This window comes from Bombus huntii, chromosome 6 (genome assembly GCF_024542735.1).
Source record: "Bombus huntii isolate Logan2020A chromosome 6, iyBomHunt1.1, whole genome shotgun sequence".
Lineage (NCBI taxonomy): Eukaryota > Metazoa > Arthropoda > Insecta > Hymenoptera > Apidae > Bombus > Bombus huntii.
Genome location: NC_066243.1, coordinates 5,919,352 through 5,944,807, shown reverse-complemented (window position 1 = coordinate 5,944,807; position 25,456 = coordinate 5,919,352). Strand labels below are relative to the sequence as shown.

Sequence of the window (25,456 nt, the reverse complement as noted above, 5' to 3'; positions counted from 1 at the left end):
AAACGAGCGGGTAGTGCTGAACAACCAAATCTCAAAGAGCCAGCAAACGGGGAAAGGTCCACGGAGAAGCGAGGTTCAGGGACCATACCAAAAATTAAGCGTGATCGGGATGAAGGCGAAAATCTCGAGAGGCTTAGGACAAAGGAATTAAGAGAACGTCTTGCTAGTATGGGGCTAGAGACGAAAGGAAGAAAAGCTGAATTACGTGAGCAACTACAGATGGTCATGGAAGAAGAAGATGCGTCGTCGGAAGGAGAAAGTGACTACGAAAGTGAAACGGAAGACGACGAAGAAGACGAAAATGAACGCAGAAGGAACGCGCGAGATGTACATCAAAATTGTGAGAAGTGCCACAACATTAAGTTTTCAAGATGTCCAAGATGCCTTAGAAGTTTTTACGGGCGAAAACAATAAAAATATCAATCAATGGTTCAAGACGTTTGAAGAAACTGCAAGCATGTGTATGTAGACAGAAGAACAGACAGTTCTGCCTGAGCAGTCGAGCTATGCGGACGTGAAAACTAGTGCGTCCGTAAGTGCGACAAGAGTGAAAGAAGGGACGAGCAACAGAACCAATCGAGGATGGAAAACACTCAAAAGATACCAACAATAAGAATACTAAACAAAGGAGAAACATACGCTATAAACAGGGCAGTAGACCAACAGAACCCAAATAAACAACAACAAGTGAAGTACAGGACTGCTAAAATACAAAAGAAATAGAGATGGAAATAATACAAAAAGACGACGAAAAGAGCAATACCAACAAGGGTCTACCACAACGAAAGCTGGAAGACTGTAACTCCCAACAAAAAAAAGAAAAATAAATACAAACACAAATGATAGGAGGACTACAGAAACAGAAAGACAACAATGGCTACAAGAAATTCCTACACAAAACTCCTTCAGCTCACTGACAGAAGAGATGGACACAGACCCTACAGAAAAACCAAGAACACACACTCCCAAGCTAACACCAATCTACATAGACGCTAAATGAATAGACCCCCTTGTAACGTCAATTCATATCAGAGACCAGGCCATACACCACGGACAGGATGGCACCCAGATGTCTCCATATCCTTGGCGCGCACCCTCAATAGTCTTAAGTGCCCACCAGGGGCCTTGGCATTTTTATAGTTAAGATCCTTCGGACCAAGCGAGTATTTCCTGTCGTAAATTTCGTCCCGTGTCCTTAGACACCCCCACCCCTAGCTTTTCTCAGACACAGTATCGTCAGTAAAACTTCACTTATTCTGTATCCTTAGAATAGTCAACATATCTATATCGGTCTCTACCCTTATAAGTCGCGTACTTAATGTATTGTTGTAACTAAGTCTTACATAACGTGGTTGGAGTGAATTGTGATTTATGTTAATTCAGTGCGTGTTACATTGTGATTGCTGAATTCATAATAAAGATTGATTAAAACAAAGTTAATAGTTGTGTTACGACTCAACTGTTGAAGTGGTTACCACTTCTAAGAAAACTCTACATCTGGTCCTTTTTAGTTTTCTCACGCACTGAAGTCATCGACAGCGCGTAGACAAAAGACTGCGACGAAGTCAGGCCATAAACAGTAGACAGGCGACGTTGGCTTCGGGGTTTTTCAGTTATTAGGTAACACAGCTAGCGTGCGGATCTGGACCAGCTCAAATTGTATTTTACTTATTCACTTCTATTTAAATATATTTTTCTACCTTACAATTTATCCACGTGTTTTCTCTGTTTACACACCGAATAACCTCAACATCAACTATATTTTATTTTCACCAACCAACCCTAAAAAATTCGTGACACCCTCATTGATCTGCTAAACAGCACGGCAGGAAAAGAAAACTACACTATCAAACAGCTCAAACTGGATCAGGTAAAAGTACAAACTAACACCCCAGAAACCTACAGGAAAGTGACAAAAGCGCTAAAGGAAAAAACGCCGGGTATCACACTTACCAATCCAAATCCGACAAAAGCTACAAAGCAGTAATCAGAGGTCTACACCCTAAAACAAATACAAACAAAATATGCGAGGAATTGGCCAAAATCGGACACCAGGTAAGAACGATCAACAATATAACCAGATTTGACACTAAGCAACCACTACCGCTATTCCTAATAGAGCTAGAACCGAAAAGTAACAACAAAGAAATATTTGAAATTTAAAAAATCTCAAACACAATAATCATAGTCGAGCCACCCAGACATAAAAAAGACATACCACAATGCATGCGGTGTCAACAATATGGACACACAAAGTACTACTGCAACAGAAACCCGGCGTGTGTCAAATGCGCAGGGAAGCGCCTAACAGTGAACTGCCCACACACGGGAAAAATAAAGGACGTAAAATGTCACAATTGCGGTGGAAATCACCCAGACAGCTACAAAGGCTGCGTAGTCGGAAAACAACTACAAAGCAAACTTTTCCCGCCGATTCGAAACAGGACACACAACAATTTCCACACGCAACAGGACAACACAGAATCTACGCCAACACCAAATACACAGTACGTAATGAACAATAACCACACCAACACCAACACCGTTAGAAACCGAAGCTACGCGCAAGTAGTCAACCGGTCGTCACCCTCATATAATCAAGAACAGAACAACCACAGCAACGACGCTACAGAAATCAAAGAGTTAATAAAACATTCCATAAAAAACACCGAAATACTTACAAAAATGATAAGCGAACAAAACGAACTCCTCAGACAGCAAACACAACAAATAACAGTCAAATACAATTACTTCCTAACATGATGAGCAAAAAATAAAAATAGACACGCTTAAAATAGCAGCCAGGAACTCTAACGGCCTACAACAAAGGGCCCTAGAAGCTAAAACATTCCTGTATAGCAATAACATCGATATACTACTCGTTTCAGAAACACACCTCACAATAAAAAGCTACATAAAAATACCGCACTACACCATATACGACACCAAGCATCCCTCAGGGAAAGCACACGGAGGGACGGCAGTAGTAATAAAAAACGACATTAAACATCACCTACACAGCCAGGTCAGTAAGGAACATATAGAAGCACCCACCGTTACCGTACAGACTAACAGCAACCAATTGCAGTTGTCAGCAGTACACGTACCGCCGTGACACAAAATCACAACGGAAATGTGGGAAGACTACTTCCGACACTTAGGTGACAAATATATCGCAGCGGGAGACTATAACTCAAAGCACACACTATGGGGATCAAGAATCGAGCACACCTCGAGGCAGAACCTTGGAAAAATACATTAGAAGTAATAACCTCAATATATTATCCACAGGAAGACCGACATACTGACCGACAGACCTGAGCAAAATACCTGACCTGCTAGACTTTGCAGTTGCAAAGGGACTAAACGCAAATAAACTAAACATAGCACCCAGCCTCGAGCTTACCTCCGACCATACGCCCATAATAATTACATACAGAAACAAACCAATACTTTACAGCAGCACAGAGAAGCTATGCAATACAACCACCAAATGGCACATATTCAAATAAATAATAGAGAGCAAAATCAGCTGCAACAACCCACTGAAAACTCCTGCACACATCGATCAAGCAGTAACAACACTCACAGAAACTATCCAAGAAGCAGCAAGGGCAACCACTATACCTGAAACAAGCAACAGACAAACAAAAATAGTTCCACCAGACATCCTCGAAAAAATTAGAAAAAAAAGAAAAGCGAAAGCAAAATGGCAAAAACACAGAACAAAAGAAAACAAAAAACACCCAAACAAACTCGCAAAAGAAATAAAAAACAAAATAAAAGAGAACAACAACAGCGAGTTCACAAAGTTCATCGAGTCACTATCTGCACACGAGAACTACAACTACTCCCTATGGAAAGCCACAAAAAAATAAAGAAGACAATAAAAATGGTACAAGCAATCAGAAAAGCAGACAACACATGGGCAGCAAGCAACGAAGAGCTAGCTGAAGAATTTTCCAACCACCTTTACAACACATGTACACCACATAATATCAACAACAGCAACCCCAAATGCCATACGGACGAGGATGCGCAAACCACTAGTACCTCAACTGACAAACACTACACCATACCTAAAACAACAGCACAAGAAATTAGAAACGTAATCGAGAAAACAAAAAATAATAATGCACCAGGAATCGACCTAATCAATGTTAAAATCTTGATAAACCTTCCGCCAAAAGCGATAAGACAAGTCACAATAATATTTAACGCAATACTAAGAATTCAATACTTTCCTAAACTTTGGTAACTGGTACAGATCGTGATGTTACCTAAACCAGGCAAAGGCCCACATCAAACGACATCATACAGGCCAATATCATTACTTCCTGTGTTCTCTAAGATTCTAGAGAAAGTAATTTACGACCGAATAAAACCTATAATAGGAAGAATCAACTAATACCGGATCACCAATTCGGATTCAGAAACAAACACTCCACAATAGAACAAATGCACAGACTCGTCAATGAAATCTTACAGGCACCGGAAACAAAACAATACTGCACGGCACTCTTTGTGGACATCGAAAAAGCATTCGATAAAATAAACCACACTAGCCTATTTCAATCAATCAGGAAACAGTTCTCGGGGCAGATATACCAATTAATCAAATCATACTTAAGCAGCAGAACCTTCATAGTAAAAATCAAAGACACATACTCTGAAGTTAAAGAAATCAAGGCAGGAGTTCCGCAAGGAAGCTTCCTAGGACCAATTTTATACACACTATACACGGCCAACATAGCAACAACTAACAATAGCAAAATACTGACATTCGCGGATGACACAGCTGTACTAGTCAGGCACACTAACCCTGCAACAGCAGTTACATTACTACAAGAACATATCACAAAAATAGAAAAGTGGCTTCAAGCAAAACAAATTAAAGCAAACCCCGATAAATGCAAACACATTACATTCACACTGCGAAAACAGAAACCACCAAACATTGTACTAAACGGCACACACATAATACAAACAAGGCAAGTCAAATACCTAGGACTCCACTTAGATACACGACTCACATGGAAACAGCACATTACAGCAATAATAGACAAAATACAGATGGCAAAGAGACAAATGTACTGGCTAACAAATCGAAAATCCAAACTAAGCATAGAAAACAAACTAAAAATATATAAAATGATCATAAAACCAATCTGGACATACGGAATATCACTATGGGGAGCAGCAGCAATGAGCATATAACCAAAATAGAGCAATCTAAAATACTCAGAACAATAGCAAACGCGCCATGGTAGATTAGAAGCGAGAACATTCGGGATGACCTGGGAGTACCAGCGGTCAAGGAGGAAATTAACAGAAGTGCAAGAAGATACAGAGAAAGAATAACAACGCAGCGGAAATGGTCGGCGCAACAAACATAAAAAGAAGACTAAAAAGGAAGCACCCAACAGATCTCTCAAAGGACGTAACCTAACATACAAACACTCACCACCCTAAAGAAATAAATCAATCAAATTTGAAGATGGTATCCCACCGGGGGTAGCCATCCACATGCTATATTTCTATATCACTAAGCTATAATATTTTACCAAATGTCCTACTGGACAAATTGTAAAATGTAAATAAATAAATAATAAAAAAAAGAAGACCAGAAAGTAATTTATATAAAAAAGCTGATGAAAGGATCATCAAAAATATTTGTGAATTATGAGTGCCATGTTAGAACTTGGTGTGAATTAAAAAGAGGACTAATAAAAGAATTTTCGAAAAAACTTAATACTTGGCAAATACGCCGTAGACATCAAGAAACAAAAAAAAAAAAAAAAAAAACAGATGACGAATGATGTACAGCGTACATGTATAGAATGCTTGGAACAGCTAGTCACATAGATATGGAAGAAGCAGCAAAAATGCGGTACATCGTAGTTGGAATGAGAGACAAAGAAGTCAACAAAGCAATACTTTACGGGGCTAAATCAATGAAAGAATTAAAGGAAAATCTAATTATCTATGAGGAACAAAAATCCTCCGTAACAGAGTCAACTGTAAGACAGGTCAGAGCCGAGGATAACAGGAAATACAGGCAATCTGGAAGTGTAGTGAAGTATAGAAGGTGTCATAATTGTGGTGATAGAGAACATGTGAGTGCAGATTGTCCGAACAAATCGAGAGGCCCTAAATGTTTTAAATGTAGAGAATTCGGACACATCGCATCGAAGTGCGACAACCTAAGCGAGTCCTTTAAAGAGGCTGGTAGCGTGTTCCGATTATTACCGACGAAGCGTGGTAAAGGTGTGAAGATCGGAAATTTCGAATTGAGTGCGCTGATAGACACTGGTAGCGAATTAACCTTAATGAGAGCGGATCAGTATGTAAAAATTGGAGCGCCCACATTAAGTCAAAAAATTGTTGAGTTTCGCGGTATCGGGTCCGAAAGAAATTGTACACTCGGAGAATTTTCGACGAATATTTTGATAGATAATGAGTCGTACGATATAACGATACATGTAGTTTCAGGTACCTTGATGCAACACTCATTGATAATTGCCACAGACTTCTTGAATACTGTCGAATTAAACATAAAGGAAGGAAATGCTTCTATTCGTAAAGTAGAGGGAAAAGATTAGACTCCCGGAGGTGTTTAAAGTAGATATAGAAGTACAGCAAGACGAAGTAATAGATCAGTCTCAATCTGAATTTGCAAGCCCGATCGTAGTTGAAAAAGGAACGGATCACTTCATATTCCTATCGAGAAGAATAGTAGAGAATATACGGCAATTATAGTTCCCACGAGTGCTTGTCTCAAGAACACCGTCGTAATGAGCAAAATTTTATTATATGAATCGGTTGCGACGAACATAACCGCGGTAGCGTCGGGTGGAAACGACACGGACGGTTGCGATGAAGTTTTCGTAGGATGTACAGAGTATCGTGCGAATTGTAGAGACGAACAAACAAGTTGTAGCGCGAATTCTAAGAAGCGTATGGAGAGCGAGAATGAGGCGGCTACGGGAAAATTAGAGGTAGTGCGAAGGCAAGCTATCAATTCGACCTCTTGTTGGCGGAGGCCGTTTAACAAGAGACGCAAGAAGGCGATAGCATACAAGACGGGGGTTAGGTAAGAAGACACAGGGCGGTCCAGGGTTAAAGTTGCATTCGAAATTCCTTGGGCCGTACCGCGTGGTGAAGGTCTTGCGGAATGATCGCTACATGGTGCAACGTGAAGGCGAACACGAGGGGCCGCAAACAACCTCCACGGCTGATCATATGAAGCGGTGGAACATTGATAGTGTTAGTGACGCGAGTGAAAGTAGCGATGGTGAGCACATCTGAGGGCAGATGCGTTTGTCAGGTATGGCCGAGTCACAACTATCTATCCCCACAGGAATAGCGTGACATCAGGGAAGGACGTGGCGTGAGGGGTAATTGTTTATTAGCCTTGTCAAGATATGTTGACGTTGTCAAAGTGTGTTGTAAGCGTTACCAAGATATGTTTGGAAAAAAGTGAGCATGGAAAACATTGTAACGAGAGTTGAGAATGTCAGAGTTGAATTTATCGTCGTCGTGCGAAGATCGCTGTGTGTTGTGTCGTAAAAGTAGTGAGTAACGAATACGCGAAACGGGGTTTTATATTCAATTTCGTGTAAGTGCAACCGATATTGTATTAATCATACTGTTACCTACAAATTAATAATATAACATTTCTACATAAATACTTCTCTCTGCTATTATAGTAAATATTTTGTTGTAATTATGTATTATTAATTGCCTGCTTTTAGTTGTTAAAAGCATTAGCTATACTTATGTCAATTATGTCTCAGTTACATCACTGATGTCAATGTTTATGAGGATTAGTTATATTTTATGGTAAGCCATTGGAGTTTAGTATGATTTAAATAATATACCAAGTCTTATAACTACAAAATCATGAAATAACTTTGAATCCTTGTATGTTGTGTTACATATTTTTATATGTTAATGATATATGCAACAAAATATGCCATGTTTGAAATGATATTGAGACATGATTAATTTTTTTCACTTTTCTAAAGATTAGATAATGTACAGTGAAAAAATAAAAAGTGGTAGAAAATTACTTTAGTTTCATTTATATCTATAGTAGTTTAACAATATTTTATTATATACAGAGACTTATGAACTTAGTATGTACTAACATGAAATCGTAATAGTAACTTTTATAAGAACAATTATAATAAATGTTGACCAGATAGTGGAAGATTATCTAGTGCATATGCGAATTATATACAGGTTGTGTATGAAGTATACGCAGAGAAAGCTTACTAAAATAATTCATACAATTGTGTTTAGTCCTATTATGGTACCTGCCGATCATGAAAGTTCAGTATTAATGTCTGCTACAGTGATCAAAAGTATGGTGATTGTATTGATCATGGCGTACCTCACCGATTTCAATAACCTTCAAGTATGTTATCAACGTCTACATTCTAAACAACTTTTCTTGGTTCTCGAGGCAAGTGTTTATGAAATTAAAGTGAAAGTTATTCTAAAGAACTTTTATGTGTATATGTTGTACTTACATACGTCTATATGTATGTCGGTGATGAAAGGAAAACCGGAGCCTTCCCTTTGCAATTTTGAGGAAGCCTTCTAATGCTTTAGCCTAGATTTTATCATAACTGTAATTAAGCAATTGTCATTTGTAATTGTTTGATATTTGTGAAAGCGAAAGTGGGTTCGAGGTGACAACTGGTCGCCGAACGTAGCCACGGTCACAGGATAAACGTTTTGCCTGACGAAGGTGTGGATCGGTTGTATTGTTCTCCCTAGAAATCACATAGAATTGTACTTTAGAGATGTCGATATAATGGGACACACGTTGTATTAGGAATCAATCTCCAGACAGAAACTGCCTAGTAACGGCGTTTGGATCTTTCTCGATGTTTCCAAAGAGTATACAACAAACTTTTGACAGAAATTGCCTAGCAACAACGATTGGAACCTTCTCGATGTCTCCAGCGAGCATATAACAAACAAATGCAGTCGTATAGCGAAAAAGATTTTCATCAGATATTCATTCGTGTGATCGCCTTGGAAAGTGATACATCGAGCAATTTACCGAGTGTCTCAGCAATCGTATTTTTGTGTTTAAAATTATTCTACGCATAGTATCCCGTTGACCGTGGATTCGTTTGAACCCCGAAACATTGTTAATAGCGTTAATTAAATTCATTATTCGTAAAACCTATCAATCATTAATCTCATTATTCGTTAAATTTATTATTCGTAAGACATATTATTCGTTCCTCTTATTGTTCGTTAAACTTATTATTCTTTAATCTAATTATTAGTTAAACTTATCGTTTGTAAATCTTATCATTTATTAAACTCATTATTCATAATATTTTGTAAAATCTTGTTTATTCGCGTAAATATATTCAGTGTTTCGTAAAACAATGGCTAATTTAAACGAAGAATCATTACGCGCCCTAGATTCTAATGTTAACCCGACATCAGAAGTGGGATCAAGCCCATGTGTCACCTTGGAACAACTCATGAAAATCGTGGACCGGATAACTCAGCCTAAGGAGCAAAGACCGAGATTACTCGATACAAGACAGAACAATTCCTTTCGCGTTGTGATGGCAAAGAGACAGCCGCCTCGGCGTTAATAAAGATATTCAGAGAACGACCGTCGGAGACCGAATACCCAGGAGCTTACGCCGACATCTTCGCCAGGAAATTCACCGACGGAACTCGAAGCCAAATGATGCAAGCTATCGGGCCACCAGGATGCATAGCGAACAGAAGGATACACGACGCCAGGAAAGAAACCGCCCAGCCACATCGTCCAAGGTGGTTTGCTTCAAGTGTCGCGCGGAGGGCCATATCGCACCTGATTGTCCGCAACTGCAGAACAGAAAACCCGGCTTCAAGAACGAACGTCGAGTCGACTCCTGCGTGGTAGAGCCTCCAGCTGGTAAATTAAGTCATCTGGGTGAGTCGTTCCCATTTTATTTCGATTCCGGAGCCGAATGCTCATTAATCAAAGAATCTGTAGCCTCGAAATTTTCTGGCAAAAGAACTACTGATGTAGTAGTAATGAGAGGCATAGGGAATACTTGTGTTAACAGTACATCTCAGATCTTATCCACTGTATGTATTAACTGTTTTACATTGGAGATAACTTTTCATGCCCTTGCTGATAATTACTTAAAATACGATATCATGATTGGTCGTGAAATTTTGAGCCAAGGTTTCGACGTGAATGTTACACGAAACAGTGTCGATATTTGTAAGACAAAAATGGTTAACGCTTGTAGCAGAGTCGCGGAAGATGTGGTCAACATTAACGAGGTCGACACTGATGTAGTTGGTAACGATAAAGATCGATTGATTTCTGTTCTCGAAAAATTCAAAGAGTCATTTATAACGGGTTTCCCGCGGAATCGTGTAAATACGGGCCAATTAGAAATTCGTTTAATTGATCCCAAAGTCACTGTGCAACGAAGTCCTTATAGACTCAGTGAGGAGGAGCGGAGAATAGTCCGAGAGAGGATAGGCGAACTGATCCGAGCAAAAATCATAAGACCGAGTAGTTCACCATTCGCAAGCCCTATATTACTTGTAAAAAAGAAGGACGGTTCGGATAGATTATGTGTAGACTTCCGAGCGTTAAATATAAACACCGTCGCGGATCGGTACCCCCTTCCCCTCATAGCTGACCAGATCGCGAGACTGAAAAGGGCGAAATACTTTATAAGCCTGGACATGGCCAGCGGATTCCACCAAATCCCTATCCACCCGAATTCGACTGAATATACCGCGTTCGTTACTCCCGATGGTCAATACGAATACATGACGATGCCGTTTGGATTGAAGAATGCACCATCTGTTTTTCAGAGGGCCATTCTCAATGCCTTATGTGACCTTGCTTATTCATATGTTGTCGTTTATTTGGATGACGTCTTAATTATCGCCGATACGATAGATCAGGCGTTAGAAAGATTAAACACCGTCCTAGATACCCTCGTAAACGCCGGATTCTCTTTTAACTTTTCTAAATGCTCCTTCTTGAAGACGTCAGTACTTTATCTGGGTTATGTGATTCATAACGGAGAAGTCCGTCCAAACCCAGGTAAAGTACAAGCCTTGAGCTCCTTACCCGCACCGACGACAGTCACACAGCTCCGGCAATTCATTGGTCTAGTTTCTTACTTTGAAAATTTGTTCCTAAATTCTCGCAGGTAATGAAATCTTTGTATGCACTCACTTCCGGTAGCATTTCCGTCACTATCTGCACAGTCGGGAATTTCTTGTTGTCACTGATTGTAATTCTCTGAAGGCATCCAGTAACAAGGTACATTTAAATGACCGGGTTTACAGATGGTGGGCTTACCTACAAACTTTTACCTTTGACATTATGTATCGGGAAGGTAAACGAATGGCCCATGTAGATTTCTTTTCGAGAAACCCCGTAGATCTGGATCATCGTACGATCAACAAAATTGTAGAGAAAGAAATCAATCTATCTGAAATCTCCGACGATTGGTTGCTAGCAGAACAACGTCGCGACCCACAAATCTCTGAGATCGTCCGTAAATTGCAAAACGAAGAGCTCGCGGAAGACATTGCGAATACGTATGAATTACGGTCCGGTACACTCCATCGTAAAATACAGAGAAAAGGCAGAACTCTTTGCTTGCCCATTGTCCCAAGGGGTTTTAGGTGATCCGTCATTAACCATGTGCATCAGTCCATTATGCACTTAGGTTGGGATAAACGCTTGAGAAACTCTACGAGTATTACTGGTTCGAGGGAATGGCGAAATATGTTCGCAAATTCGTTGAAGACTGTCATGCTTGTCGAGTTTCGAAGGCTAGTTCAGGTAAAGTACAAGCTGAACTACATCCCATACCTAAGACCAGCATACCCTGGCATACGGTTCACATGGATATAACGGGCAAGTTAAGCGGTAAGAGTGACTCGAAGGAGTATGTCATTGTTTTGGTCGACGCTTTTACAAAATTTGTATACCTGCATCATACCCGTAAACTAGATTCCCTTAACATCATTACAGCACTTAAGTCCGCTATATTTTTATTCGGCAATCCCTGCCGGGTAATAGCGGACCAAGAAAGATGTTTTACGGGTAAAGATTTCCAAAATTTCTGTCAAGATAGACACATTAAACTCCACTTAATAGCAACCGGTGCTAGTAGGGTCAATGAACAAGTAGAGCGTATTATGAGTATGCTGAAAAATATGCTTACGACGGTGGAAACGACCGGGCGATCTTGGCAAGACGCGATTGGCGAGATACAACTAGCCTTGATTTGCACCACCAATAGTGTAACCAAATCAAGTCCTCTAGAATTATTAGTTGGGAAGGCAGCAAGGCCCTACGGCTTATCGTTGCCTGATAATATCGAGGAAAAGGAAGTAGACATCTCCAATGTAAGGCAACAGGCGATACAGAACATAGAGACTTGCGTCAGTTATGATAAAGACAGGTTTGACAAAACGAAAGCGAAGATAGTTAGGTTTAATCTCGGTGACTTTGTGTTACGTAAGAACGAGGAGAGAAACCAAACGAAGCTAGATCCGAAATTCAAGGGTCCATTCGTGATAACGGAAGTTTTAGAGAGGGATAGATATACTTTAAAAACTCTAGATGGCAAACGGTCATATAAGGATAGACACGACAAGTTGAGAAAGATGCCAGATGGTTGCATTCCTGCTGAGTTGGACGTCTGCGGTGATGACAGCGACAGTGATAATAACGATGCGAGCACATTGACCTCGGGGAATCATTAGCACCGCATTGTGGTCATAGTAATACACCCAGTGTAGTGCCTGCGCCTTTTGTAATACTCCCAGTGTAGTGCATGCGCTTTCTGTAATACTCCCAGTGTAGTGCTTGCGCCTTCTGTAATACTCCCAGTGTAGTGTCTTGCGCCTTCTGTAATACTCCCAGTGTAGTGCCTTGCGTCTTCTGTAATACGCTCACTGGTGCCCTGCGCCTTCTATAATACGCTCACTGATGCCCTGCGCCTTCTATAATATGCTCACTGGTGCCCTGCGCCTTCTATAATACGCTCACTGGTGCCCTGCGCCTTCTATAATACGCTCACTGGTGCCCTGCGCCTTTTGTAATACGCCCAGTATGGTGTCTTGTGCCTTTCGTAATGCACCCAACGTGGTGATATGATCCAACAAACTGAGACCTTTGTGCGGAATCGAAAATGATCTGTCGTGTCATTGCGGTCTGACTGGTGACTTACGGAGTGCAACTGGCACTTTGAATACAAACTATAACACTAATTTGAGTTCTCTTTCATTCCCTTGCTTGCCAAATCTTCGAACAGAGCTTTGTTGTTGAACTGGACCCTTGACTTATTTGGAACATCTAATCGAATGGTAAATAATATCAGTTACACCTAGTCTAATGTTAAAAAAAACTCTGTATTTTAGCTGCACACGAGGACGTGTGATAGTCAGAATGGCCGTGTCGGAGATGAAAGGAAAACCGGAGCCTTCCCTTTGCAATTTTGAGGAAGCCTTCTAATGCTTTAGCCTAGATTTTATCATAACTGTAATTAAGCAATTGTCATTTGTAATTGTTTGATATTTGTGAAAGCGAAAGTGGGTTCGAGGTGACAACTGGTCGCCGAACGTAGCCACGGTCACAGGATAAACGTTTTGCCTGACGAAGGTGTGGATCGGTTGTATTGTTCTCCCTAGAAATCACATAGAATTGTACTTTAGAGATGTCGATATAATGGGACACACGTTGTATTAGGAATCAATCTCCAGACAGAAACTGCCTAGTAACGGCGTTTGGATCTTTCTCGATGTTTCCAAAGAGTATACAACAAACTTTTGACAGAAATTGCCTAGCAACAACGATTGGAACCTTCTCGATGTCTCCAGCGAGCATATAACAAACAAATGCAGTCGTATAGCGAAAAAGATTTTCATCAGATATTCATTCGTGTGATCGCCTTGGAAAGTGATACATCGAGCAATTTACCGAGTGTCTCAGCAATCGTATTTTTGTGTTTAAAATTATTCTACGCATAGTATCCCGTTGACCGTGGATTCGTTTGAACCCCGAAATATTGTTAATAGCGTTAATTAAATTCATTATTCGTAAAACCTATCAATCATTAATCTCATTATTCGTTAAATTTATTATTCGTAAGACATATTATTCGTTCCTCTTATTGTTCGTTAAATTTATTATTCTTTAATCTAATTATTAGTTAAACTTATCGTTTGTTAATCTTATCATTTATTAAACTCATTATTCATAATATTTTGTAAAATCTTGTTTATTCGCGTAAATATATTCAGTGTTTCGTAAAACAATGGCTAATTTAAACGAAGAATCATTACGCGCCCTAGATTCTAATGTTAACCCGACATATTTATATAGGTTCGTCGAACGCCCAAGTGCCTGTAACGTCAATTCATATCAGAGACCAGGCCACACACCACGGACAGGATGGCACCCAGATGTCTGCATATCCTTGGAGCGCACCCTCAATAGTCTTAAGTGCCCACCAGGGGGGCCTTGGCATTTTTATAGTTAAGGTCCTTCGGACCAAGCGAGTATTTCCTGTCTTAAATTTTCCTTTACGTTTATTGTCTACCACGTGTTAGCTTAGAAAGTTGGTTTCCTCCACATCTGGTATGTTCCGTTGGCAACTTTCTCGCGAGGGCGGCTAAAACCCTTCCTGGTCCACCAACCGTCCTATTATCCAATCGGAGATGGTGTCTACTGCCCTCACTTCCTTAACCAAAATTGTCATCAACAAATCCGATAGTCCCGTGTGCTTAGACACACCCACCCCTAGCTTTCCTCAGACACAGTATCGTCAGTAAAACTTCACTTATTCTGTATCCTTAGAATAGTCAACATATCTTTACCGGTCTCTACTCTTATAAGTCGCGTAGTTAATGTATTGTTGTAACTAAGTCTTATATAACGTGGTTGGAGTAAATTGTGATTTATGTTAATTCAGTGCGTGTAACATTGTGATTGGTGAATTCATAATAAAGGTTGATTAAAACCAAGTAAATAGTGGTGTTACGACTCAACTATATTTTATTTTTCACCCACCAACCCAAAAATTACGTGACATGCCAACCTGCCTCCGACATATATGTGGTAAAGTATGGATTCTTAGAGTAAGGACAAGTAATGATGATAAATTTAAAGTTTAGTGTAGTTTAATAAGTGATATTCAATAACAAAAGGAATATAAATAGAGTTTAATCTAGTTTAATAAGCGATATTCAAGAACAAAAGGACCGATTATAATATCGTCGATTCACACTCTGTGTCCGCTCAGCTCACACTCTGCTTCTCAACTGACTCTCTGGCCGTTGTAGCATTCTTTTGTCTTTTACTAGGCCCACCGCACACGTGTTCCGCGGACGCTCGTAGCCAGAGTCGCGTAGGCCTTTTCGGCGAAACTATTTATTTGAAGGACCGATAAGGCATTGATGGAGCTGACAGCACCTCGGCTCTCGCGACATTGTCTATAGTTAACTCGATGTTTCTTAGGCCCTTTTCCCCGATACTACATATATATATATATATATATTGAAATTATTTTCATTATTTTTGCTAGCGTTGTAATGAACTATAACTGCTATGATCATACTGGCAAAACTACATATGGAAATTACAAGATATTTAATACAAAGTTATTTTTGATAAAAAATCAATAGTGCTTAAGGCATCTTATATACAATAAGTGTCGAAAATAATCTCATTAAAATACTTAGACTTAATAATACTATTGTTGATGATTGCTTGTTTAAATGCTTTTGTGATATTTGCAAAATATGAATATGCTTGATCTAAATATCTTTCAATACATACATTACAATACATATAAGCACTTCTACGATGTTGGTGGTTGTCAGTATCTGGCCTACATAGTTTTTCAGTAGGACCATTTCGTTGGTCCACCTGGGGCAATTGGGCAGGGCATACTCCGCATCATCGCCCTCAGCATCACAAACCCAGCATCTTGAGTGGGTCTCCTTCTTTATCGTTTTTTCGGTATACATTGAATATACCATGCTCACTCAAGATCTACATGGTGTAGTGATCAATGTTCTGTTGTTCTGAAACGTGCAGGGGTTATCGACCAACCTCCTAGTTCAGTTATCGTCCTTATAATAATATCATTCTTCTCTCTATTTTCCCTTCATCTGTTGCTTTATCCTCTTGGTCCTTTCTGATAACAGACTGGTCGTACCTCCTTTTCTCGCGTACCATACTGCTTCTGGGGTCGGATTTTTCGAACTTCATTGTTTCCCGTATGCAGCTCTGTTTTTAAATTTATCGGTACTGTGCCCGTAAGTACACACAGTGTTGCGTGGGGGACCGTTCTGCATGCAGTAGATGCGCGAATTAGTGCAGCTCTTTGCTCCTTTTTCAAAATATTTGTATTCCCTCTCATTTCAGGCGTTGGCCGATACCGGTGCAACACAAAGCATCACCGACCCCCGCACTCCGTAATAGAGTTTCCTAACGGAGCCGGTGGGGCCGTTGACGTTCGGCAATAGTATCCTTAATGCTCCCATCAGGGCATCAGGGATGTTGGGTAAATTTTCTTTCGTTAGCCAGTTGCACGCCAAGATATTTGATATCCTTTTTTGTCACCAGCAAGTAATCTCCTATATTTATTTCTATTATCTTGGATATTCGCTTTCCTGTAAGCAGAATAACCTCTGTTTTATCTTAAGCCAAACGTAACCCTGTTTCCGTACACCATCGGATCACCGTCCCCATTGCTTCGCAAAGTCTGTTCTTGATCTCCTCCTGTCTCTTTGTTGTGATTATTAGTGCCAGCTTAACAAACCGTCGTAGACTATACTCCAGAGGAGTGATCCGAGACTAGAACCTTGTAGGACCCCAGCATACATTCCTCTTTCTATTGTTTCATCTTCATTGTGAATAGTTAGTTTCCTATCTTCGAGGTAGCTTCTGAGAAGCCTCATCAATCGTTGAGTCATTTTTCTTTCCTCAGCCTCCAGGAGGATGTTATACCATCTAAGAGTGTTAAACGCATTTCTTACATAAATCTCTACAAGCACGCACATCATATTCGTTCGTTCACTCGATATAAGGCGTCGATGGCACTCCAATTTTCGATAAAGGTCTCGAACGTGTCCTCGCAGACTTTACTGTGTGCTAGGAGCACGCTGATCGGTCTAAATGAGAATGGGAGTGTAAGATGTTTTCCCGGTTTCGGGATGAGGATCATCCTTGCGGTCTTCCGTATCGTTGGGATCTTTCCTTCTCTGTTTACTTCTGACATTACGTCTCTTAATAATTTTTAAAAGCATGTAAAACATAAGTATGGTCCGAGGCTGACAACACGTTAAGTATTTTATTTCCCTTGTGTTTCCTTGTCAGTCCTTTCAGGAATTTAAAATTAAGAAAAAGGAACTTAGTAAGAAGATTCGCGAAAGTAAATAAAGAGGTGGGAGGAGTTTAATTTTATCCCTTATTAGTGGACAGGCCAACAATCCTGTGATATGCCGCACATTCGTTCTATTCTCCTTTGCGTAGATTGCGCATCTTGGCTCATTTGTATATGTTTCCATAATGTGGTCTTTGACCCCACATTTCGGCACAACTCTTTGCCACGGCTTATTACCGTACATCTTATTGCATTTTGCCCTAGCATATGGCACCTGTAACATCTTAACATATTTGGGAGAACTCTGGCAGTCACAATTATCAGCCCAGTCTTGATTTTTATGATTGCGCTTTTCTACGGGACGATATTGCCTGCTATGTTCCCCATACTTAGTGATTTAACACGTATCCATTTTTCGTCTTGTATGTTCATTCCTTTACACATATTTTCCGTCAGTTCTTCCTTCGTAATACGTGGATCGATGTTCTTAATTTCCAGTGTCACCCTATTTGATAGGGAGACAATCTCTGTTTCTTGAGATATTGCCGATTTCAATCTTTTGGCCAATTCATTTGCCGGAACTTTATTACTTAATTCTATAAGTATGTGACCGGCCCTAGTTCTCCTAACTCCTATTGCTTCCCAAATCACTTTTTTGCTCCTACTACGTTCCTATATGCCAGTATCCAGTTTTTACCCACTTCGACCTTTACCAAAATAGCTTTCTTCTACAGGTTTGTTGTCTTTTACTACTTTTCCATTTGGTAATTTCTCCGCTTTCGGGGGAGTTTAACTGCGCTGTCCTATTCGGTACACTACTTATCCTTCTCCTTTTGTTCACCGTTATCCTTCCATTGCCCGTTTCCTGAATCCTATCGTTACGGTTATTTTCTCGCAACCCGTTGCTGCTGATGCATGCCTCCGCGTATGTGAGCCTCCCCTGTTTGGGTTTCTTTCTTCGTGCTATTCTCTTCTCCTCCAACGGTGACGTCACCTTTCTTTTCGATGGCAAATTATTAGTTAGAGCAGGATCTGTTTGAGTTCTTGTGCTACTGTATCTCTTTATATTCTTCTCTTCCTTCCTTGGGGTCATCTGATTGGCCATGGTTTTTTTCTTTTTTGTCCCCGTGTTCAAAAGTTCTTGAAGTACTTTTCGAGCCAGTATTTCACGTTTTTTAACTGTTTGACATTATAAGCATTCAGCTTCTCCATCGTTGGATCTCTCTTTGTTGCGATTTCTGATTTCTTCATTATTCTTTCCTTATTTATTATGACGGTCTCCAAAATTTCCACCGATTCCTTGATATCCATCGGGCTTGTTGCTTTATCTTATTCATCTCCTGAGGAGGAGGATATTTCCTCTGCATAACCTTCCAACTTACCGCTATCATTCCTTCGTTTCTTGGTAGGGTAACTTTTCGTTGTTATGTTTGACGTTTGATATCTTTCAATTTTTACCGTATCTGGAGCCAGGTAGCTACTTTGGTCGGTCAATTCCGCCTGTGAGTCTATTTCCATTTTACTTTTCTGTCCTCTTTTTCCTTTTCTAATTGGGCTCCATGCCAGTCTTCGGCTCGGCTTGAACGAATTTACCTCACATTGCCCTTACTGTTTATTCAGATAATTGATATCTCTTCTAAGATATTTCCCGCTTGGAAGCCTATTCCTGTCTGTGATTTAATATCCGACGTATGTAGACCAGCAGTTCTAATTACTCTGTGGCGAGTGGTGCAGTTCTAATTACTCTGTGGTGATTCTCGTTCGTTTATTGTTGATTTTTTATTATATTTTGTTGATTTTTGCTACTTTATCTGTTAAAATATTTTCCCTCGTTTATGAGATAAACAGAGAAATAAATATGTTCAATTTCGCACACTTTTCTGCAATTTTTGCTATTTGTTTCTGTTTCTTCTTCCTCATTTCTTCTGCACTACCTCTTTGTTTTCTCTTTGTGGGTATAATGGATCCATAGCTTGAAAAAGTAACTTATATCTAGAATAAATAAAGCTTATTTGATATTCAAAAGTAAATCCAATTATTTTTTTTTAATATAAGAAAGATAAATTTCTAAGATCAAAATTAAAACATGATAAAGTAAAAATAATTGTTTGTTATTTTCAAAATACTTATATATTTTCTTACTTATCTTACAAATCTTACTTATATATAGAGAGTTAATCTAGAATATACATCTAATAATATGGTTTCATTCGAAAAGTGTTGGTCATGAAGTTTATACATATAAGCATATTTATACATATTATATAAATACATATTTATACATATAATTTATACATATACAAATTTCTACTTATCACCTAATTACAACACCGATTTAACTTTTAAGATGGTATCCGCATCTGAGATCATATAAGATCCGCAGCTGAGCTATGTACACATCAAGATGTCTGTATATGTCGCTTGTAACTAAACGCAGCGCCTGCATGCAGATGATATTTTCTATACGCGTAAAAATAGTGAAACTCGATGTATGCTTTCCCGAGAGTAAAATTTTACTGGATGATAGAGTGGTAAGGAGAGTAATTCTTTTTTCCAATTGCCCGATCTTTTTTTCTTTTTTTTTTAAGTCTATGCATAGTGCAGACAATGCAGAGAATGCGATAACCCTTCGGCCGTACGCCACAGCGATGCTAATCTAGGTGGACAAAATTCGAAATAGGCGAAAATTATTAGTTAATATACTTAGAATCTTATCAAACATGAATAATAATCACATTTTAAATATAACCACAAAGGGATCTCTTGGTGGAGAAAGTCAGTTAGTCGATGTTCATTAGTTGAGAGTTAATTGCGAGAGAGTCATTAGACATTAGTTGTCGAGTTGTGAGTTGTAAATTACTAATTTAATTGTTTTGGTTATATTATATTACTATATTAAGATCTAATTAAATAATCATTGTTTTCCTGTTTCAATAACTATAAATAAATTCATATAATAAATAAGGATTTCTACAATATATACAATATAATATAAATATATATATAGGGTTATGAACTTGACTCAGAATGCGCGCTCCCGAGAACATTTGAAAATGGCTACTTAGGCAAGTACGCTGACTGCTACAATCAACTGTCGCTGGCCATTTACGAGCTATTGCTAGGACTAGAATTAGGCGAGAACAAAGAGTTCAGTTGTCGCTGAAAGATTACAAATTTGTATAAATCGATTAAACTGCATAAATACAAATATTGTCGCAATAAGGTCAACCATTTGCCGTCAAGTCAACACCCTGGAGATTGTGATGGAAATGTTTTCGCTCGTTCGCGGGGAGACAAGATCTTGAAGAAGCGCGCCAACGGGAGTCGCAAATTCCCGTTACGATTTGCTAATCGACGCCGCGAATCGTTCGATCCCTTATTTCTTTTGGGATAACAAGGGTAGTTAAATGAAAGATAACGCTTCTGCTAACAGGTTATTATATATTTTCACAAACCAACAACTTCGGTGTAACACAGAATGAATAATTGTTAGAGATGACTACGAGTGAGTGCGACCTGAGTCTCTAGTAGGATTATCGCGTATAATGATGGATTTGTCGACTCACTGTATTCGAATTGTTGACTGCTTGATGAGATGCTTGATTGAGACTGACTGACCTTCGGGTGTAAACCCGAAGGATGTTGACTGTTCGAAGGATGTAAAATCAGTGATGTTCGGAGACGATGCCGTGGCGGAGGAAAGCTAAGGATGGGTGTGTCTAGCGCACGGGAACATCGGATTTGTTGGTGAGGATTTTGGCTAAGAGAGTGAGGGAAATAGTCTTCGTTGTTAATTGGTTAAACAAAGGGTCTTAACCGCCCTCGAGAGAAAGTGGTTAGTGGGAGGAAAGTTGCATCATACGTGAGAAAAACTAACTTTCCCTTATTAAGCCGTAGTAGACAAAGGTCTTTAGAAATGCTTCGGAAACAGACGTTTGTTCAGTTTGAAGGACCTCGACTAGGAAATTCCTGAGATTTATTTTTTTTTTTTATTTATTTGTTGAAATTACAATCAATTCTCGCGTTGAGAATTTTCAGTAATTTTTCTGGCGTGGCGCAGTGACATGGCTGTTTATTTACAATAAGTTAATACTTATTATAGATAGGTATAATTTATAAGTATTATAAGTAAGTGCATATGCTTAATTTGGATAATTAAATGAATCTAACGTTTAGGTCAAGCGGGTAGTGCCTCTTCAGCCAGCGAATCTGGTCCGTCGTATCGAGTAGTCCAGTGATTAGGGGGTTTCGGTGTTTGTTGATTCTTTTGCTATATCTGTCGCTATATTTTGCTATTTCCTCTTTGACGGTGGGTATCTTGAGGTCGCGGTGTATTGTTTCATTGGTTACATACCAAGGTGCGTCAATTAGGGATCGTAGCGTTTTCGATTGAAAGCGTTGGAGTATTTCAATGTTGGAGTTACTCGCTGTTCCCCATAGTTGGATTCCGTAGGTCCAGACAGGTTTTATTGCGGTCTTGTAGAGGGTAATTTTATTCTGTATGTTTAGTTTGGAGCGTCGGCCCGTGAGCCAATAGAGATTTATTAGTTTGTCCTTTAGTTGCTTCGTTTTATCTGAGATGTGTGTCTTCCACGTTAGTCTCCTGTCCAGGGTCATGCCCAGGTATCGGACTGTGTCCCTGCTAGGAACTGTTGCATTGTTGATGGTGACCTGGCGGCAGGTTTGTTTTCGGAGCGTGAAGGTTACATGTGAGGATTTTTTTTCGTTAATTTTGAAACCCCATTTATGAAACTACCTTTCCATGAAGTCGAGACATCGCTGGAGAGTGGATGAGGCAATTACCGGGTCTGCGTGGGTATTTAATAGCGCTGTGTCGTCTGCAAATGTTGCTATTGCTATCTCGTTTGGTATAAATAAGTCGGCAGTGTAGATGGAGAACAGTGGGGGGTCGAGGACACTACCTTGGGGTATGCCGGATTCTATTGGGAATGTTGCGGAAGTGGCCTCTAGGCATTTAACCATAATTGTCTATTGGTTAGGGAGGATTTTAGGATGGAGTAGTAGGGGTGAGGTAGGATCTTTTTAAGCTTGTATAGTAGCCCTTCATACTTTGTCGAATGCCTGTTGGATGTCTAGGAAAACCGCTGAGCAATATTTTTTCTCTTCGAGTGTTTGGCTGATCGTATGGGTTATGCGATGGATTTGCTCTACTGTTGAATGTGTTTTCGGAAGCTGAATTTGTGATCTGGGAGAGTTTTCAAGTTCTCTAGGAGTGGAAGGAATCGATTCGTGAGCATCTTCTCGAATAGTTTAGACAGGATAGGTAGAAGACTAATTGGGCGATAGGAGCTAGTTTCATAAATCGGTTTTCCGGGTTTAGGAATGTGAGTAATCAGTAAGACTTTCCAGGCCTTAGGAAAGTATTCACGGCGAAGAATTACGTTCAAAATCGATGTGATGAGTGCAATCCCTTTTATGGGGAGTTCCTTGATTGATTTACTGCCTATTAGGTCGTGCCCTGCTGCTTTCTTGGGATTTAGGCGACTGATTGTTACTATAGTCTCTGCAGACGAGAACGGTTCAATAGGAGGGGACATTTGGAAGGGGGTGTGCAAGTATTCAGTAACGTCCGTGGCAGATTTGGGGAAATGGGGTTTGAATACTTTAGACAAGTATTTAGCAAACAGGTCGGCTTTTTCTATAGGGCTTCGCGCCCATCCGCCTTGCGGACGGCGGATTGGTGGGATTATTTGTGGGGGGCGTGAGAGTTTCATGGAGGCCTTCCATAGTGAGTAGTCGGAGTCGGCTGTGGGGGATAAACTGGCAAGGTATTTTTGGGAACAGTCGTTTTTTGTAATTTTTTATGGTTTTGGATAGCTTTCTAGTTGCGTTGTTTAGTTTGCGTTTGTCATCCGGTGTTCTATGGGTCTGCCATACTCTTCTTCGTCTACGTTTTTCTGCTATTTTTTTTAGTGTGTATTGGGAATATTCTTGTTTGCTGATAGACGTCTTTGTCGGCGTGGAGAGGCGTTCATTATGCTCGTGTTTAAGTATTCCGTGGCTGCTTCTATTTCTTCCTTAGTTTTTAGTGAAGTTAAGGCTGAAGTTGAGTGTGTAAAGACTTCTCTAAAGCCAGTTGGCGTGTTTACATACACTGTATGTAAATGACGTCGTCCACAAATATTGGCGGGGGAGGGGGGATTCTCTGTGAGTGTTGGTTTGGTGGCGGTTCTACGATTTCCATGGCGTCGTTTGAGGATTCCAATACGGCGAACCTGTTGTGTGTGTTTATTTGCGTTGCTGTTTCTATTTTTCTTTTCTTTGTAGTGTTAGCGTCGTTAGTGCGGAGAGTTCTGCTACACTTCTGCCACGGGGGGGGGGGGGGGGGGGGGGTAGCGCGGGGTAGCTGCGTGTCTGCTCCGGAGAGCCTGGTCGCGGTTGCTGGGCCATCATCGAGCTAGTTAATTCGGAATGAACAACTAGTCATGAGGCTGTGAGGCTAGTATTCGAGTTGGGGTTAGGTGCGTGGGATTTTCTTCTCCCTAAAGGGTAAGGGACACTTAGCTGTGTTCTCTTTCGACGGTTGGGCGACACGTGTTGTTTTCGGACTACGCTGGGCACTAGAGACACGTCTGCACGCTTCGGCACTCCACAGCGAACTTCCTGAGATTTATGGAAGGTACTCGAGACTATTGAGGGTACGCAGTGAGTATCCGAAGACATCTGGTTGCCATCTTGCCCGTCGTGTGTGGCCTGGTCTAGGTATAGTGTTACGCGAGGTAACAGGAAATAAAAGTCACCATAATGGGCCAGATTGGGGTCGAGAGTATGAGAAGGATGGAGGTAATGGAGTGGATGGCCTTTACCTCCATGAACCTGAAACGATTTGTAGGCTGAGGCTGGTCTCTAACATGGCGCGAGCTGCTGGCGTTGAGTCGCAGCCAGCGCATAGTCGCCACGGACGGTATAGCCAGACTTGAAGGAGCAAATGCGCGCTGATTGGAGCAGGTTCGTGATCTTCAGTTGCAGAGGCTGGTCGTACACTCAAAAGAAAAGGCGGTAGCTGCAGTAGGAGAATCGAGAAGGAAGGTGGCACTGATCACGGGAAGATTCACGGGGTGGGCCGCAGAAAAATTCGGAGTGTCCTGAGGTCCCCTTTCATTCCACCTCCACTATTCCGCGCTTCGTCGAGCCGCCTCCGCGGCAGTCGAGATATGCGAAGAGAAGAAACAGGGGCGGAGGAGGAGAATTTCAGGACCTGTCAAAGGATCTCAAGGATATTTTTCTCCGAAAAATTCAGTAGCTCAGGCATGAGCATCGGAGGGTCAGACGTGATTCCCCATGTTAGAAGGGGGGGGACAGTCGTGGACCGGGGACAGCTCCTCACGGGACGTCTACAGGTACGTCGCGACGCGGGAAGTGAGCACTTGCTTTCCCACCCTGTTGAGGAGACATATCGGCAGGTACGCAGAAGGAGAATCCGCGAACCTAGCCCTCTTCATGTGCAATGTTTTTATCCATTATAACGTATTATAATATTAGGTTTCGTACACGTGCAGTTCATGGCAAAATGAAAACATACTCAATATTGTATAAATTTAAATATGAATCTTATGAGTTTATGTTTTGTATATTGCATATCCAACATATTATATTTAAGCATGTGAAATTCGCGTTCATGTATTATGAAAGCTATGCAAGGAAATTTAAATAGAATATTGTTATATTTTTTTATTATTTGCTATCGAGGTGTTGTCGAAGCAAAGTAAGGCACAGTATATGTTCATTCAATGATACATTTTTTTATTTCTCACTAAACTTTGAAACTACATCAAGAAAAAGGTTTTTAATAATGAAATTTGTATAATAATAAATAATAATAATAAAATAATGTAATAATGAAATTTATTGAATTCTGCTATTACAATGGAGGAATAATTATATTGTCATAAAGAAAGAAATTACAAAATTTGTTAATAAAAAAAAGACAACTCGCAATTTTTGAAAAATTCTGTAAAATATAACGAAACGAAGGGCAAAATAGAGATTGTCGGTAAATGAGAATTTTCTAACAGTAATTAGTATCTTGTAAAATA

The 25,456-nt window shown here is 40.1% G+C and overlaps 1 protein-coding gene across 1 annotated transcript in view; it reads left to right on the top strand.

Annotated features, from left to right (window-relative positions):
• The window catches only part of LOC126866944 (uncharacterized), a 169,042-nt gene that overhangs the window by 91,298 nt on the left and 52,288 nt on the right, over positions 1-25,456 (top strand). The window lies entirely within an intron of this gene.